General features: G+C 36.5%; 1 protein-coding gene across 1 annotated transcript in view; it reads right to left on the reverse strand.

Moving 5' to 3' along the window:
- hapln2 (hyaluronan and proteoglycan link protein 2) overlaps positions 1–15,980 on the reverse strand; it is a 31,583-nt gene extending 15,603 nt beyond the window's left edge. Inside the window, exons 1-2 of the mRNA XM_082149504.1 lie at positions 15,744–15,980; positions 2,722–2,788 (exon numbers count right to left, since the gene is read on the reverse strand). The gene's annotated coding sequence lies outside the window, so the exon portion shown is untranslated. The remainder of the gene's footprint in view (positions 1–2,721; positions 2,789–15,743) is intronic.
- Between the last annotated feature and the right edge of the window lie 123 nt (positions 15,981–16,103).

Genomic DNA, 16,103 nt, shown 5'->3' on the forward strand with positions numbered 1-16,103 from the left:
TACATAGTTAAGCACTTGAATGGTAGAAACACGATTGTGGAGAACTTTGTTTGAGTTACAGCCGTTGACAACTCCTGACAGGAACATCTCTGGGCAGTTTTTCACCCCTTTTATCAGTAGGAATTCTATTCTTTGCAATAGAGTCTGCAGTCCCTGCTGACGGGTTGATTGATAAGACCGGCTATCTTTACACATTCCTCTATGAATAGCCATTTCATTCTCTGTTTGGTCATATGCTCATTGTCTGCCGCTAGTTTGAGATTCTCATAGTAGATTGGCACTGACTTTAATCAGATAAAGTTCTGGAGAGTGACTGTGTCATTCACTCACATGCAAAGTCTGCAGTTTAAGAACACACCTTAGGTTTTACAGCACAAAACGTTCTGCATCACTGATTTATATTACTCTGAACACTGGACGAATTGGAGTTTTGTCTGCATGTGCTCATCTACAAGCACATGAAATAATAACCTAAATAAATAAAATAATTAAGTAAAAAAAAGTTGGAAAGTTGGAAACTTATTGCAATGAAACCAATTCCATGAAAAAAAATTGCAATAATTAAATTCAACTTCCAACAATCCATGTAAGTGAGTTATTTATATAGGCTATATATATATATATATATATATATATATATATATATATATATATATATATATTTTTTTTTTTTTTTTTTTTTTTTTAAGTTTATTCTGATGATTTAATATTCATCATTTTATTGTTTTGTGTTTTTTTTTTTTTTTTTACATTTCATGAAAGTTTAGACTCTTAAAAATAAAGGTTTATTGGTTCACTCTCAGAAAAAAGGGTACAAAAGCTGTCACTTACCCTTTAGACAGTACCCTTGGTTCTGTCTAAACCCTTGGTAAAGGGTTCTAATATGTACACTTTTGGTACCAATATGTACCTTTGAGGGACTAATATGCACTCTTTAGGTACAAAGGTGTACCTTTTGAAAAGGTACCGCCACAGTGACAGCTTTTGTACCTTTTTTTTCTGAGAGTGTTCCATGAGGAACCTTTAAGATCCATGGAACATTTCCATCGCACAGAAATGCTCACTGAAAGTTTTTGGGGGGAACCAAAACTGGTTCTTCTATGGCATTGCTGCAAAAAAAAAAACATTTTGGAACCTTTTTATTAAGAGCGTAGGCAGCACTGTGACTATCACGGTTTGAAGTTTCTCCACAGCACTAAAACAGCACGCCTTCTTTGGCTCACACATCTAATGAGTCTGCCAAACAAATGAAAATAAGTAGTATTGTAATTTCATTCATTTGAACCATGATTCCAGTGTTGCAATTATCATAGTTATAATGGTGTCAATTATTTTATTATCTTCTCTGTCCCTGATGTCAAACCTCAGTGTGTAAAATTGCTAATGGCTCACATTTTTGCGGAGAAATTTTTGGGTGTGCATTTCCATGTGACAGTCACACATCTAGATAGACATCATTTTCTCGCTTGCTCACACACGAATGGAATCTCACTACACTCACTTATAGCTCCTTGAATCAATTTTCATTCAGAAGGCAGCAGAATGCATGAGCAGAATTGCGCAACTGTGAAAAAGAGAACAGAGGGAAAAGTCTTAGATTCTCTATAATTTAACATATAATAAATGAACTCTCTTTGTCCCTTTTGCTGTATATCCCTCCGTTTATTTCAAGAAGCTATGTATGTATCTGTTATGTACCAGGCAGGTTTTGTCATGTTCTTATCTTGTGGGATCTCGGCTGGCGTCTCATGAAGCTGTTCCTGTTACCTATATGTTCCCTTAGATAACAACCCCCCTATCTATACTCACTTATCATTTGATTTTGTTATCTCACAAAGATGAAGTGGAAAGATCAAGTGACACACACTCACACTTCACAGCATACTGCATATATGGCATGCTTGTGACGGTTTTGGCAGGAATTTGTTTTTTGGGATAGGGCAGTGGAAATGGGTCTTATGCAATGCTTGAATATTCCTAATTGTGATAGAGTGGATAACTGAAATAATTTACTTACAATAAATTTGTGAGATAGTATCGTCAGTAAAGAGGTCAGGATTTTAAGAACTTGTGATCATCATGTTGTTAACTTCACTGTGGTTTGGAATAGCAGGGATGTTTGGTATCTTGCCTGCATGGGACACACAACTGATCACAGATCATGCAAAATTGTTAAGTTACAATGTCATTGTAGAAATGCACTATATCAGACATGATAGATTTTTTTCCACAAGTGAAAATTAATCTTCACAAATCAACAAAACTTTTATGAAATTTAAAGGTGCAATAAGCGATTTCTGGTAAACACTGTTGATATTTGAAATCACCAAAACAAACAAGCCCCTACCCAAAAGGATCACTCCCCTATCTTGATGCCTCCGCCCCCACATTCACGTACATGCTATACAAAACAGGCAACGACTATGGCAGAATGTGATGTGCCTGCTGCCCGAGGGTACGATGTCATCAATAAGTGAAGTCAATTTGATAATTCAGGTCGAATGTCTAATTGTTATCTAGCTCCGCTACTCCTTCAATGACAAAGTCATCCCTTCCAACCCAAAAAACAAACACAGTTTTCATGAACAGCTCCCTACACAACACAATAGTCAAAGACACTAAAATTATCCTATTACAAATGTGACAAGGTTAAGAGGTTATAGCGATCACTAAAAGGGCAACCAAATGAAAAAAACAGATATTAGGAGTATGATATCTCACTTTTCGGATACACTTTGGGAGCCGATGCTCGAAACAGGCGGTGGAGGTTTAGACGTTATAGGCTTACCTAATAATGCAAATGAACAAACAATCAAAAATGACACAAGAGTATATTCAAGCATAAGACAGCATATCTGAGTTCTGTGAAACACAGAAAAAAAAAAAAAAAGATAATAATTATTTGCGTATCGAGAAGAAATAAGCAATCTCCATGTCTGTATTCATGACTTCCTGCTCCTTTAGGTCTCTCCAGCGCTGGAAAGCTTCTCTGATATTAACTCTTTTTAAAGTTATAAGTTTTTCTCTGCCATCTCTCTTTCTATAGTTGTTCTGCTAATGTCTGACTTGTGCACTGAGCTCTCCCTCCTCCCCAATCATGAATGTAGGCTATTCCCGACTTAGCTACTCCTGATTGGCTACAAGTGTGTTTTGGTGCTCAGTCTGATCCACTTTCAACAGCGAAAAAAAAAAAAAAAGTTTACTGCACCTTTAAAGAAGTAAAAAGCTAAAAGTAGGATAAACAAACTAATCCAGGGTCACAAGACTTCTACGTCACCACCACTAAGCTTCCGACAACTCTTGTAAAAAAAAAAAAAAAAATCTCCCTAAAAGTTTGCGTTAGAAGAGTTTGCAAGGGTGCTTGTATAAGTGGACTAGAGAGTAATTAGTTTACCTGTTCATCGTGATGACATTTAATGTTAATGTCCCCGACAACCTCTGTCCCATTTAGTCACTTGTTAGCAAAAGCTCTTAAAAAAATCACAAGGGGGTATTATTGATGTAGCTATTTTATGTTGTAGAATATGTTAAAATATGCCAGCCCTGCAGCTCTCTAAAGCTGTGATCATGTTAGGGACAGGTTGTCCAGCTCCACCCTTGCACTGAAAAATGTCAACACCCATGCCAGTGGGAGAGGGCGTTATATGTATTAAAGAAGTGGTTGATTATGATTTCACTTTTCTAACTTAGGTTAGTGTGTATTGTTGCTGTTTGAGCATAAAAAACATCTGCAAAGTTACAACGCTCAAAGTTCAAAGCAAAGGGAGATATTTTCTTTTAAAGAAATAGCTTTTAAAGGACTACAACAAAGGCTGGTATAGGACAGAACATTCTTCCCGGATTAGTGACATAACTAACCCTAAAATTTACATAAACCCCGCCCCCGGGAACGCGATTTATAGATTATCATCAATAATCAATACTTATTCAGAAATGTCCTGTTGAATTCTACATGTTGTCACTTCTTCTTGAGTCTCTCCATCATTGTCTGACTCCAGTTTGAACATAAAAGGCTAAAAGTTTAGAAATTTCCAGTGCATGTCTGTGTGAGGTAAAAGCATAGATATCCATATAAGGCTAGATGTCTTAAGGCGGAGTCTCGAACGGCATCACACCGGCAGCCATCTTGTCACAGGGAAGCTTTCTGGCGAGCTCTGTGATATCTGAAGTAAGGTGAGTGATCAGCACGAACACAAATCCCCTTATCTTGCTGAAATCTTGACGGATTTACAAACGGTTTGGTTTCTTACAAACGTTGTTAACGTGGCTATAATTCTGGATGCTTGAACATGTTTAAATATATAATATTAAATTTATTGATAAGTATGCAGTGTCATAACTACATCTCTGACGTTTATAACAAACCAAACCGTTTGAAAATCGGTAGAAAATTGAGCAAGTTATGGTTATTTAAAAAGTACATGCACCATTAACACAATGTTACGAGTGAGCGAGCTCCCTGTGGCAAGATGGCCGCCGTGTGCGGACGTCGACCTCCATTGGCCAGCAGCGCGGACGAGACATCTAGCCTTTAATATATGATATCTATGGGTAAAAGGACACAAGCTGTTGAAGCTCCGCCCTCTGTGCCGGGAGCAGCACAGCTCATTTGCATTTAAAGGGACAGACACATAAATGGTGCGTTTTTGCTCACCCTCAAAAAGTGACAAGTTTAACATGCTATATAAAAATATATGTGGGGTATTTTGAGCTAAAACTTCCTCAAGATGTAAAAAAAATTGTTTTTACATCTTGTAAAAAGGGCATTATACCCCTTTAAAGATTACAAGATCAGATTAATTAAAACAATAATAATGATGTGTACGCGGATAAATCATTTATAATAAATACTGCAATATAGCATTAAAAAAACCCACGAATTTTTATTTCATGGTGACTTTAAAGCAATTACTTACTACACATTTAAGCACATAAGCAAGAAGTGGCCATCAGAGAATGAGAAATCAAAATTAACTAATTTATGCTGGGGGGAAATTATTATGATTTTTTTTTTCTTTGCTTCTCATGTAAATGTATCTTTATTAAAATGCTTAGATTTTTAAATTAGATTTACTTGTCTTTAGATTCGCCTCTCTTTCGCGGGTATTGCGCCAATCGCGCACGCCCCTCCCCCACTGACTCTCTTGTTGTACTCACGAACCTTCCTGCAGAAAGCTAACGACTTCTACCTTTCCAGTCAGGCAAGTAAAGTGTAAACGAACTGATATATAATAAATACCCTTTTATAATCGTGTGTAAATTATACGTAAACCTTAGGCTATATCGTAAATTGTATAGATGGTTTAGCATTTCTGGTGGTTTATGAACGCCGAGTTTTAAAGTTGGAAATCTCCCTCACTGTAACCTATTCATCCAATCAAATTAGTATATTATTGTACCAGGATGGAGTCTAGTCCTTTTATATTTATTTTAAGCAGCTTTTGTACAAATGTGTATAGTTAACATCTTGAGGTTTGCTATGAATTATTCTGTTATCTTTCATTGCTAATTACGTTACTGTAGCGCTAAACGTAATTTTTTCCATTCATTTTTTCCACAGGGATGCCAAAAATTCTTCAATAAAGACTGCAAAGCTATATGAACTCCAACAGCTCTGAGATGTAAGTTAACATTACAAACTGTATTTGAATAAAACGAATAACATCTGAGAAAAGACAAAGGTGAGAAAAGTCATAGGATTTTTACTTTTGTGTTAAAAGGTTTTGTGTAAAACCCTACTGTTGTGTTTCTGCAGATTTGATTTAGGTCTGCTTATAGGACATATTTGTATAAAAGGTGCATTCATTCATTTATATCAAATGCAAAGATAAGTAATGAGGTGCCCCAGGGACATTATTCAGAATTACCATGCATATACATGTACTTTTCCTCTCACATACACATATGAAACCAAATTAATTCACATACTATAATGAAATGCTCACACACATACAAGTGAAATGCTTTTACAAACACAACTGAAACGCTCTCATACATACAACTGAAAATATTATGCTCACACACACAACTGAAACGCTCACACACACACAACTGAAATGCTCTCATACATACAACTGAAAATATTACGCTCACACACACAACTGAAACACTTACACACACACAACTGAAATGCTCTCATACATACAACTGAAAATATTACGCTCACACACACAACTGAAATGCTCTCATACATACAAGTGAAATGCTTTTACAAACACAACTGAAACGCTCATACATACAACTGAAAATATTACGCTCACACACACAACTGAAGTGCTCACACACTTACAGTACAAGTGGAATGCTTTTACAAACACAACTGAAACGCTCTCACTCACACAACTGAAAAGCATTTCAGTCTTTTGTATGCAAGCATTTCATTTGAAACGGAAGCACATTTCAGTTGAAACGGAAGGTGGTTAAATTCCCCACTCCAGTCCAGTTGGTGGCAGTAGTGCGCCTCAAGACGAAGAACTAGAAGCTGTTGAAAGAAAGCATAGTAGACAAGCGCAGAGTAAAGACACTCAAATATATATTTCATCAAGGCCGGATGAAAACGCTAAATTTTCCAAATTGACAGAGTGTGTTAAAGATATAAAAGATTGGATGACGCGTAATTTTCTTTTATTAAATCCAGACAAGACAGAGGTAATACTTATCGGTTCAAAAAACCGCCCACAAAACCTCGCACAATACAACTTTAACATCATAGGATGTCCTGTTACTTTATCCGCTACAGTAAAAGACCTGGGTGTTATACTCGATTGCAACCTGTCTTTTGAAAATCATATTTCATATGTTACAAAAACAGCCTTTTTCCACCTTAGAAACATTGCTAAGCTACGTAATATGCTATCAGTTTCTGATGCAGAAAAGTTAGTTCATGCATTCATGACCTCGAGACTGGATTACTGTAATGCCTTATTAGCTGGTTGTCCTGCATCCTCAATAAACAAGCTACAGTTAGTCCAAAATGCCGCCGCTAGAGTTCTTACGAGATCAAGAAAATATGATCATATAACACCGATTTTATCATCACTGCATTGGTTACCTATACAGTTCCGTATTAATTACAAGGTATTGCTACTGACTTATAAAGCCCTAAACGGCTTAGCTCCAGTCTATTTAACGGATCTTCTATCGCCCTATAATCCATCGCGCTCTTTAAGATCACTAAATTCAAGGCTTTTGGTCATACCTAGGATATTCAGAACCACCAAAGGAGGGAGAGCATTTTCACATTTGGCTCCAAAACTCTGGAATAGTCTTCCTGATACTGTTCGTTGCTCAGACTCGCTCTCCCAGTTTAAAACTAGATTAAAGTCGCATCTCTTCAGCCAGGCATTCATATAATCCCACAGTTCAAACTACAATCCGGCCTCTAGCTCATAAATGCCAGAGGAGAACTGGCCCCCGACTGAGCCTGGGTTCTCCCAAGGTTTTTTTTCTCCATTAGGTCACCTGATGGAGTTTTAGGACACCATTAGGTCACTTGATGGAGTTTTTCGGTTCCTTGCCACTGTTGCCTTTGGCTTGCTCAGTTGGGGATATTTTGGGGATATTTAATTTAATTTTATCAATCAATAAATTCCTCTTGAAACAAACTTTGTTGTATTATTTAAATTTAATACTGTGAAGCTGCTTTGATACAATCTGTATTGTGAAAAGCGCTATACAAATAAACTTGACTTGACTTAAAGTTGGCAATAAATTCACAGATTCGAACTTGCCGGGTCAATAACTTGTGAGCTAAACGTTGTTACTACACAAATAACACCTCTTTTTAATCGTAGTAATGTAGACTAAAGCAGCTACAACCTAATTTTCCTCAAAACGAGCTTTCCCTCGCAGTGGACAAAATACAGTGAACTCTATGCGCAGGCGACAGAGAGGCAGATCCGAAGGGACCATCTGCAAAGTGCAAAACCCGAAAAGCGTTACTACGAAAACAGTCAATAACTTCACTGTCACACACTATAGTGTCATCAAATTCAGTTCACACATCACTGATGCCCTGATGGTTATAGTACAACACTTATTTTGGGAAAAATATATTTTAAATTGTATATACAATTGTAAATGTATCATTTTTATGATTTTTATGAAAAATATTCAATAACTTAACTGTAATTCACTGTATTGTTGCCAAATTCAGTTCACATATCACTGCTGTCCTGATGGTTATACTACAACACTTATTTTGGAAAATATCAAGCAGTGATATGTGTACTGAATTTGGCAACAATACAGTGAATTACAGTGAAGTTATTAAATATTTTTCATAATAACAATCATCAACATGATACATTTACAATTGTATATAAAATTTAAAATATATTTTTTCCAAAATAAGTGTTGTAGTATAACCATCAGGGCATCAGTGATGTGTGAACTGAATTTGATGACACTATAGTGTGTGACAGTGAATTTATTGACTGTTTTCGTAGTAACGCTTTTCGGGTTTTGCACACGGGATGGTCCCTTCGGATCTGCCTCTCTGCCGCCTGCGCATAGAGTTCAATGTATTTTGTCCACTGCGAGGGAAATCTCGTTTTGAGGAAAATTAGGTTGTAGCTGCTTGTCTACATTACTACGATTAAAAAGAGGTGTTATTTGTGTAGTAACAACGTTTAGCTCACGAGTTATTGACCCGGGAAGTTCGAATCTGTGAATTTATTGCCAACTTTACTCTGCGCTAGTCTACTATGCTTTCTTTCAACAGCTTCTAGTTCTTCTTCTTGAGGCGCACTACTGCCACCAACTGGACTGGAGTGGGGACTTTAACCACCTTCCTTTTCAACTGAAATGCTTGCATACAACATACTGAAATGCTTTTCAGTTGTGTGAGTGAGAGCGTTTCAGTTGTGTGTGTGAGAGCATTTCAGTTGTGTGTGTGTGAGCGTTTCAGTTGTGTGTGTGTGAGCGTTTCAGTTGTGTTTGTAAAAGCATTTCACTTGTATGTGTGTGAGCATTTCAGTTGTGTGTGTGAGCTTAATATTTTCAGTTGTATGTATGAGAGCATTTCAGTTGTGTTTGTAAAAGCATTTCACTTGTATGTGTGTGAGCATTTTTTCATTATAGTATGTGAATGAATTACATATGTGTATGTGAGAGGAAAAGTACATGTATATGCATGGTAATTCTGAATAATGTCCCTAGGGGCACCTCATAGAAGTACCGTACATGACACAAAGAAATGTGCCCTAGCAGTTTCTATAAAATGATTAATGGGAAAAAGTGAGACTATCCTACTCAGCAAACAGAAACATAACAGGTATCATGTGACACTGCATTTTATGTTCACTCTGAAGACCCGTTCACACCAAGAACGATAACTATATTATAACTATATTACAGTACATACATAATCAGTCAGTACCGCTCTGTTTATCAATAAAACTGTAAGTTCAACAGATAGGCAAGCATAATTGTTCAGTTCAAATGTTTATTCAACAACTGTTCCAAACCAATTTGGCAACAAAAACAAACAAACAAAAAACGTGATCCACATAATAACAAAACCAGGTGTCGAGAGTGTGCGTGTATTCATCTGTATGTGTACGTATCCATATGCACAACATGTTTGCCTGGGTATGCACCAAGGTTATTTTCGTAAACGAAAACTGAAACTAAGACTAAAACTATTGGTCAAAAAACATTTTCGTAAACTGAAATAAAATAGAAATTTCAACATTAATGAAAAACTAAAACTAAACGAAACTAACAACAGTTACTGAAAAAATAACTGAAACAAAATAATAATTCGCAAAAATAAATAATCGTTTTTCGTAATTAATAAGCTCTCCTAAATAAGCCTACCGGAAAATCACTTTTTTCCACTGTGCTACTTTATTTTTCAATGTATGACCGTTGCGCTTGAGTCTCGCGTCTTCTGCAGCATCACGTGCATGACACGCCGCTCTAAAAACGCGGCACTCAAGTTAAAATAAGTTCAACTTTTGACCCCACTGTGCCTCTCTTTCCCCACTGAAAAACTCTTTTTTCCGTTTTTCAAAGCAAAACCGACTGTGTGAACCAGCCCTAAGAAGCAGAAAGGCCCAAATCTATTTCCACCTCATGCAAATACAGCTGTACCTTAATTCCAGGTATAAGATAACCATCTCATGTGAAACTAGCCTAAACAAGATAGGCCTATACCACACATATTAGACAAGATAGCCTACCACACTGAGCAGAAAACGGAAAAAACAAATAGCATGTCTATAGCCCAGAAATAGACGTATATTTGTCAGAGTAGAAGTATACTAAATGTCTGGTCTGAAGAGAACATTTGAATATGTGTATAACTATGATTATATGATTTTAAACGATGCAATAGACAGAAAGCATAAATGGATCAATACAAGAATAATGTTTGAAAGGATTAATAATTGAAATAACCTTAAAGAATAATCATAATAATCATACGCATATCTTTTTCTTATACACCACGTTTAACAAGATTTCATTTTTAATATTATTATAATTTTTACTTTTTAGTTGCATTTGTTTGGTTCTTTGTTCATCCTCAAACAATTATTTAATTGTTATTATTGAAAGGTTTTCACAAGAGTTAAATGTAAACTGCAAACATTAAACTTTGCTGAAATTAAATGTCTTTAACTGGAAATGTTCTGTTAACTCTGCTAAACTATAATTACTAAAACTGAAACTGAAACTACATATATAAAAACTAAATAGAAATGTGTTCACAAAATAAAAACTAAACTAAAACTAACAAAACCATTAATGAAACTAACTAAAACTAAACTGAAATTTATAGGAAATTTGAAAATGATATTAAAATAAAAACTAATATAGAATAACTATAATAAAAAAAAAACTATAATAACCTTGGTATTAGGGTTGTAAATTTTCACAAATTCCCATGATCGATCGTCGTTTAAATTAACGATCAATTAATCGATTAATCGTTAGCCTTAATACTGCGATATGCGTCTACTGCAGTAGCTATGGCCAACAGCATGACAGGGTCTGCAAATGCTGCTCAAAACGCTATGTTCCTCACCAAATCAATTAGAATGGTTTTAAATATAAATAAAGGGCTAGTAGGATTGTAAAATGTAAATTAATTATTTAATAATCAAATATAACTACTAGGGGTGGCACGGTACATGAAAAAACATCCGAACCGTTCGGTTCGCTTGTCTCGGTTCGGTGCGTGTGTGCGTCGCGCGGTTCGCACGGTTCGACGCATGCGCAATGTAGCCTTGTGCCCGTGCTACTGCTAATACAATGCTAAATCATAAATCAGACAAATGTAGAATAACATTACAATGTCCAGCAATCGATTTAAATAGTACACTGGGTTTACTTAGACATTTAATGAGATCAACTCCACTAGGCTATATGTTGTTTTTTTCACGTGAATAAATAGGCTACATAGATCGACTGTTCCACGTACCGGTATGTACTTTAATGGTCCAGTGGCAGAACTTGCCAAGCGTGTCAAAGGTTCTGAGTTCTAATCTGCACTCGTATATATTTTTCTTTTTCATCAAAACCGATTATGTTTATCAGCGGTTGTATATCAAGCAGGGACAGATTTGTATGAATTTTGTTTTGTGATTTCATCGGAACGAATAGAGTAGCCTAGAGTCTCCTCAACGGACTGAAGCGCGCGTCTGAGTGAAGAATGTGCGGCCGCTGCGGTGTGTGCGCGAGCCACGAGAACACTGTATCAGCGCCACTGATCGCAACGGCAACGAGCACTTTGATCACTTGATTAAAAAAAACACATTTCAGCGCTAGATTGCTTCTTATTTAACAAACGAACGAAACGAATACTTTGCTAGTTAACTGGAAATGTTTTATTTATTTGTATTGGTACATCCGTGCTGGGACATAATATCAACCCTGGCAAAAAGTGGTGACAAATAACTGTCCGACACAGCCCACGGGAAATGAGAAGCTGCGTTTTGCAAACACACCCCATTTATGAAATAAATAAATTAATAATTAGATAATTCAGCTATATATCATATGCTGAAGTAAATTTTTGGAGTGTTAAAGATTAAAAGAAAAAACAACAACAAGAACCGTACAGAACCGAAAACCGTGACCCTAAAACCGTGATACGAACCGAACCGTGGGTTTTGTGAACCGTGCCACCCCTAGTAGCTATACATGGACCTCAAACACACCGCGTCTTCTAAGTCAGGTGACTGCAAATGCGCAAAAACTGTTTCCATTGCAGTTTTGCGAAATATTCCTTTTTCGAATTGCCTGAAAAACCACCTCATGCGAGCATAAAAACGTTCTTGCGATAAACTGGCGTTTTTGCGAAATTACCGTGTTTCCATTGTGCGTATTTTTAATTCGCAATTTCAATTTGCGCAATTTGAAGGGTAGCCTAATGGAAACGCGGCTAGTGTCTCTCCACAACTTGCAATGCGCATAAGCCGCGTAACCTTGTTCTCCGCAAGGCGACTTCGCTGCTTCATCTTGATCCGATTCTGCTTTTTCTCCGGTGGTGGTGGAGCTGTCTGGACATCTGAGGCTTCAGGCGTTCCTGATTCACCATCGTGAATCAGATTCTAAATGTCTGGCCTCTGAAAAAAGCTTTTATGGCTAGTCTGCCTGGGCCTGGCCATATTTGAAACGTCTCACTCATTTGTTCGTTGTTTAGGTCTATATTACATCCGTTTTAGGCGTGCGCTTTATTTGAAATGCAGCATGCGATGTCGTTTAATAACTTTCAAACGGTAGAGCCTGTTCCTTTATAACATAGCCAAAGGTTGATGTATTTTTGTTTTATACATTTTAGGCTTATTCTTAAATTCAGATTGTGTTAGGGGGGCGGGATTATTAGGTAATTTTAATCGGACAATTTGACCGGAGAGATTTAATTTTGTCGGACATTTCATTTTTTTTTCGGCCAATGTCCGGCAATTACCGGACAACGGAAACCCTGCTGTAGCATTTAGTGTATTGTGTGAATAGAGATACAGTAGACACTGTAATGTATTTGTATGTGTAACTTGATCTGAAATATTATAGACCTCATTAGCATAAAATTAGTGTGCAAACATTTGATCTATTAAATACTGAGTTAAAAGAGAAAAGGTGTAATGACTTGTCATGCCCTGGTAACAGCCCTGTCCTCACCCTCAGGCTGCTCTCTGACACAAAGAGGGGCACTTAGGCCTTTGTTTGTTTAATGTCAATATATGATATTTGTTGATGTTTCTAAATACTTTTATGAGGTCACTTACTCCCAGTTATTACACTCTGAATAATGGGTTCAGAATATTTAATATATTATATATTGTTATATATATTTAATATATTAAAAATATAATATAGATCTTTCTGTCAGTAAAATAATTTGAATATTAACAGGGTTTTGACTATTGTCCTGCAATGACACAACACATTAATTTGTAATGTTTGCTTTCTTTTTTATTCTGAATGGTTACTGCAGTTCTTCATCATTTGATAAACAATGTAAAACTGTGTTTTCTTACAGTTCCCTTTGTCCGAAAGAAAAGACTTGGCATTCCTTCATGCCAGTAACATAAAAGTGTACATGGCATTCAGTGCCTGAAAGACAATTAGTGGTTCACTGCTTATAGTTTAAGTTAACTGTTTCCACTCCTGTCCAATATCAGATGATGAATGTGTGTGCCAGGACCTGTAGCTGCGTGTAAAGGAATTCTGGAATTTATGATCTCGAGATCTTTCAACAGACCCCAGTGGGCAGTAGCTTTGTTGATGGCGAAGAGAATCTCTTGGAAGTAGCGTTATCTCATATACATCTACCTACAGGCTTTTTACCAAGTTTACCTCTTGGAACCCTCAAGAATAATTCAAAGCAGTGACAGACTTTTGTGGGAGCACAGGTTTGACTTGATTTTTTCTGCACCATGAATGTCCCTCTGGTGTACATTTTGCTGGTTCACACAGAGAGCAGTTGTTTTGCTAAAACTGCCGTTCTTGAGAGCTATGCTGCTTCTTTTGATTGCCATTGTCATGGTAGGTATATTTTTCTCACTTTCTTTCAAAAGCACTTTAGATAGGAGAGTGCGCACTTATCCCAGTATTACGTTCTACGAGTTTATCCATCACCTTTTTCATACTTTCTATCAAGCCCACTATTTTTTAGCTTTAATCATCAGTACCTGAGATACCAGCATTTTTCACAAGGTTGAAAGAAAAAAATTCGATTTGAGAAAGGACTTGTACACACATGCACAGATGTGTGTAAGCCCAACACTCTTCAGCAACTCATAAAGCAGAGGTGAAAAAGATCAAAGGTCAAGCATTGTTGACCAGATTAGTCAATTTGACACTTGAGGGGTTTAGCTTTAAGGTTAGTCCTAAAAGCTGTTCCTAAATAGAGATTTTTTCATGAAGTTGTTTTAACATTTTGTCAGCCTGTTAAAGTCTGCGTAATCACAATTGGAGATATTTACGTAGTCTTGTGGTGAGCAATTAATCTCTGCAGGTTAATTCACAAAAGAAAAAAATTGTTCGGTTTCAGAATTTTTTGTCAAAATCTGAAAAATGATTTCATCTCTGAAATGGCATTCCTTCCCTGATGACGTCAGTTTGATGGCGTGGCCAGAACATCCTTAGCCACTCCCCTACAACCATCAGTCTTCTCAGAGCTAGAGATGCCAAGGATGCGCGCTAAAATCAAGCCCCGCCCTCTTTTTACCTCATTCATTTTTCCGATTTAAATATGTTACAAGACTGAAGCAAAGTCCTTCGCAACTTCCAGTTCATGTGGAACTTTAAACTTCTGAATAAATCATTAGAACCAGTAATATGCAGTATATTTGCCAAGAAAGCTCAAATATTTAATATTTAGTCATGTCCTTTAATGTAAAATTTGATTCAGACCTGCCTCACCTGTAGTTCTTCCCCAAGGTTATGATGTTGGTTCTGGCTCTGTACTATATCAAATTTTCACAAAAAGGTAACACTCAAGTTTCTTGTACGTTTATTTTATTTCCGAAGCATGTAGAATTACCTCTCATCCTCTTATCATACTTTATCCGTAGGAGTGCAATAAACCCTCTTTTTCTCTTTTTTTTTTTGCCCTTGTCAGTCAGAGAGCCGGATTAGTAGCTTTTCTTTGTAGGCCTTTATCAACGGTGTTGTATAAACATTACAGTGTAAATGATTCCTGTGAAACTAGAGACAGTTTAAACCAGCCAATGGGATATTTGTTGGATTCGACAATGTCACTAATTTCTAGTGTTTCTCCTGTCTATGCATACACATATGTATGTGTATATACAGGATCCAAGATTTTTACTACACCTTCTAATGGTGAGAGTTGAGAAAATGTATAGACCATAAATATATATTTTTTTACTAGTATTTGCATTATTAATGTTTAATACAGAAACAACTTCTCAAAAGTTTTGGGTTAGTAAGATGTTAAGCAGAGCAAAAGTTTTTAACATTGATAAATATAAGAACCAAATCAGCATATTAGACTGATTTCTGAAGAATCATGTGACACTGAAGACTGGAGTAATGATGCTGGAATTTCAGCTTTTGCCATCACAGGAATAAATTACCTTCTAAAATATATAAAAATAGAAAATAGTTATTTTAAATTGTAATTGTAAATATGTGTGTATTGTGGAATGTGTTTGAAAGTGAATGCTGGAAAAAAGAAAAACTTTGTAATAGTTAGGTTTAACTGCTTTCAATGTGGATAAAACATACACCACCATGTTTGAATATGATTAAGACACGCCCTGTCTTACCTTTAGATTTCTATTTACAGCCCGCATCAGCAATATTAACAGAACTGTGATCGTTATCGGCCTCAAAACACTGGAGCCATTTACACTTCTGGTCTCATGCTTCTCATATCCAGACAAGAACCCAGATTTATTTTTTTTCACCTTTCCACACAAATCTTTGACCTTTCTGTATGCCAGTTAAAAATCGCTCAGTTGCGATAGCATTGTTCATATTTGACTTTAATATTCTTATTAGCCCAAAACATACTCCTTGCACACCTCATGAGCAAAAAAAGGTGAGGGAGGAGCCCAGAACTGCTACAAATCAGCAGCCTTGAGAGAGCAGGTGGGCGTTAACAAGCTCATGAAGTGGCCAAACTA

This window comes from Leuciscus leuciscus, assembly GCF_965113295.1.
Source record: "Leuciscus leuciscus genome assembly, chromosome: 20".
NCBI lineage: Eukaryota > Metazoa > Chordata > Actinopteri > Cypriniformes > Leuciscidae > Leuciscus > Leuciscus leuciscus.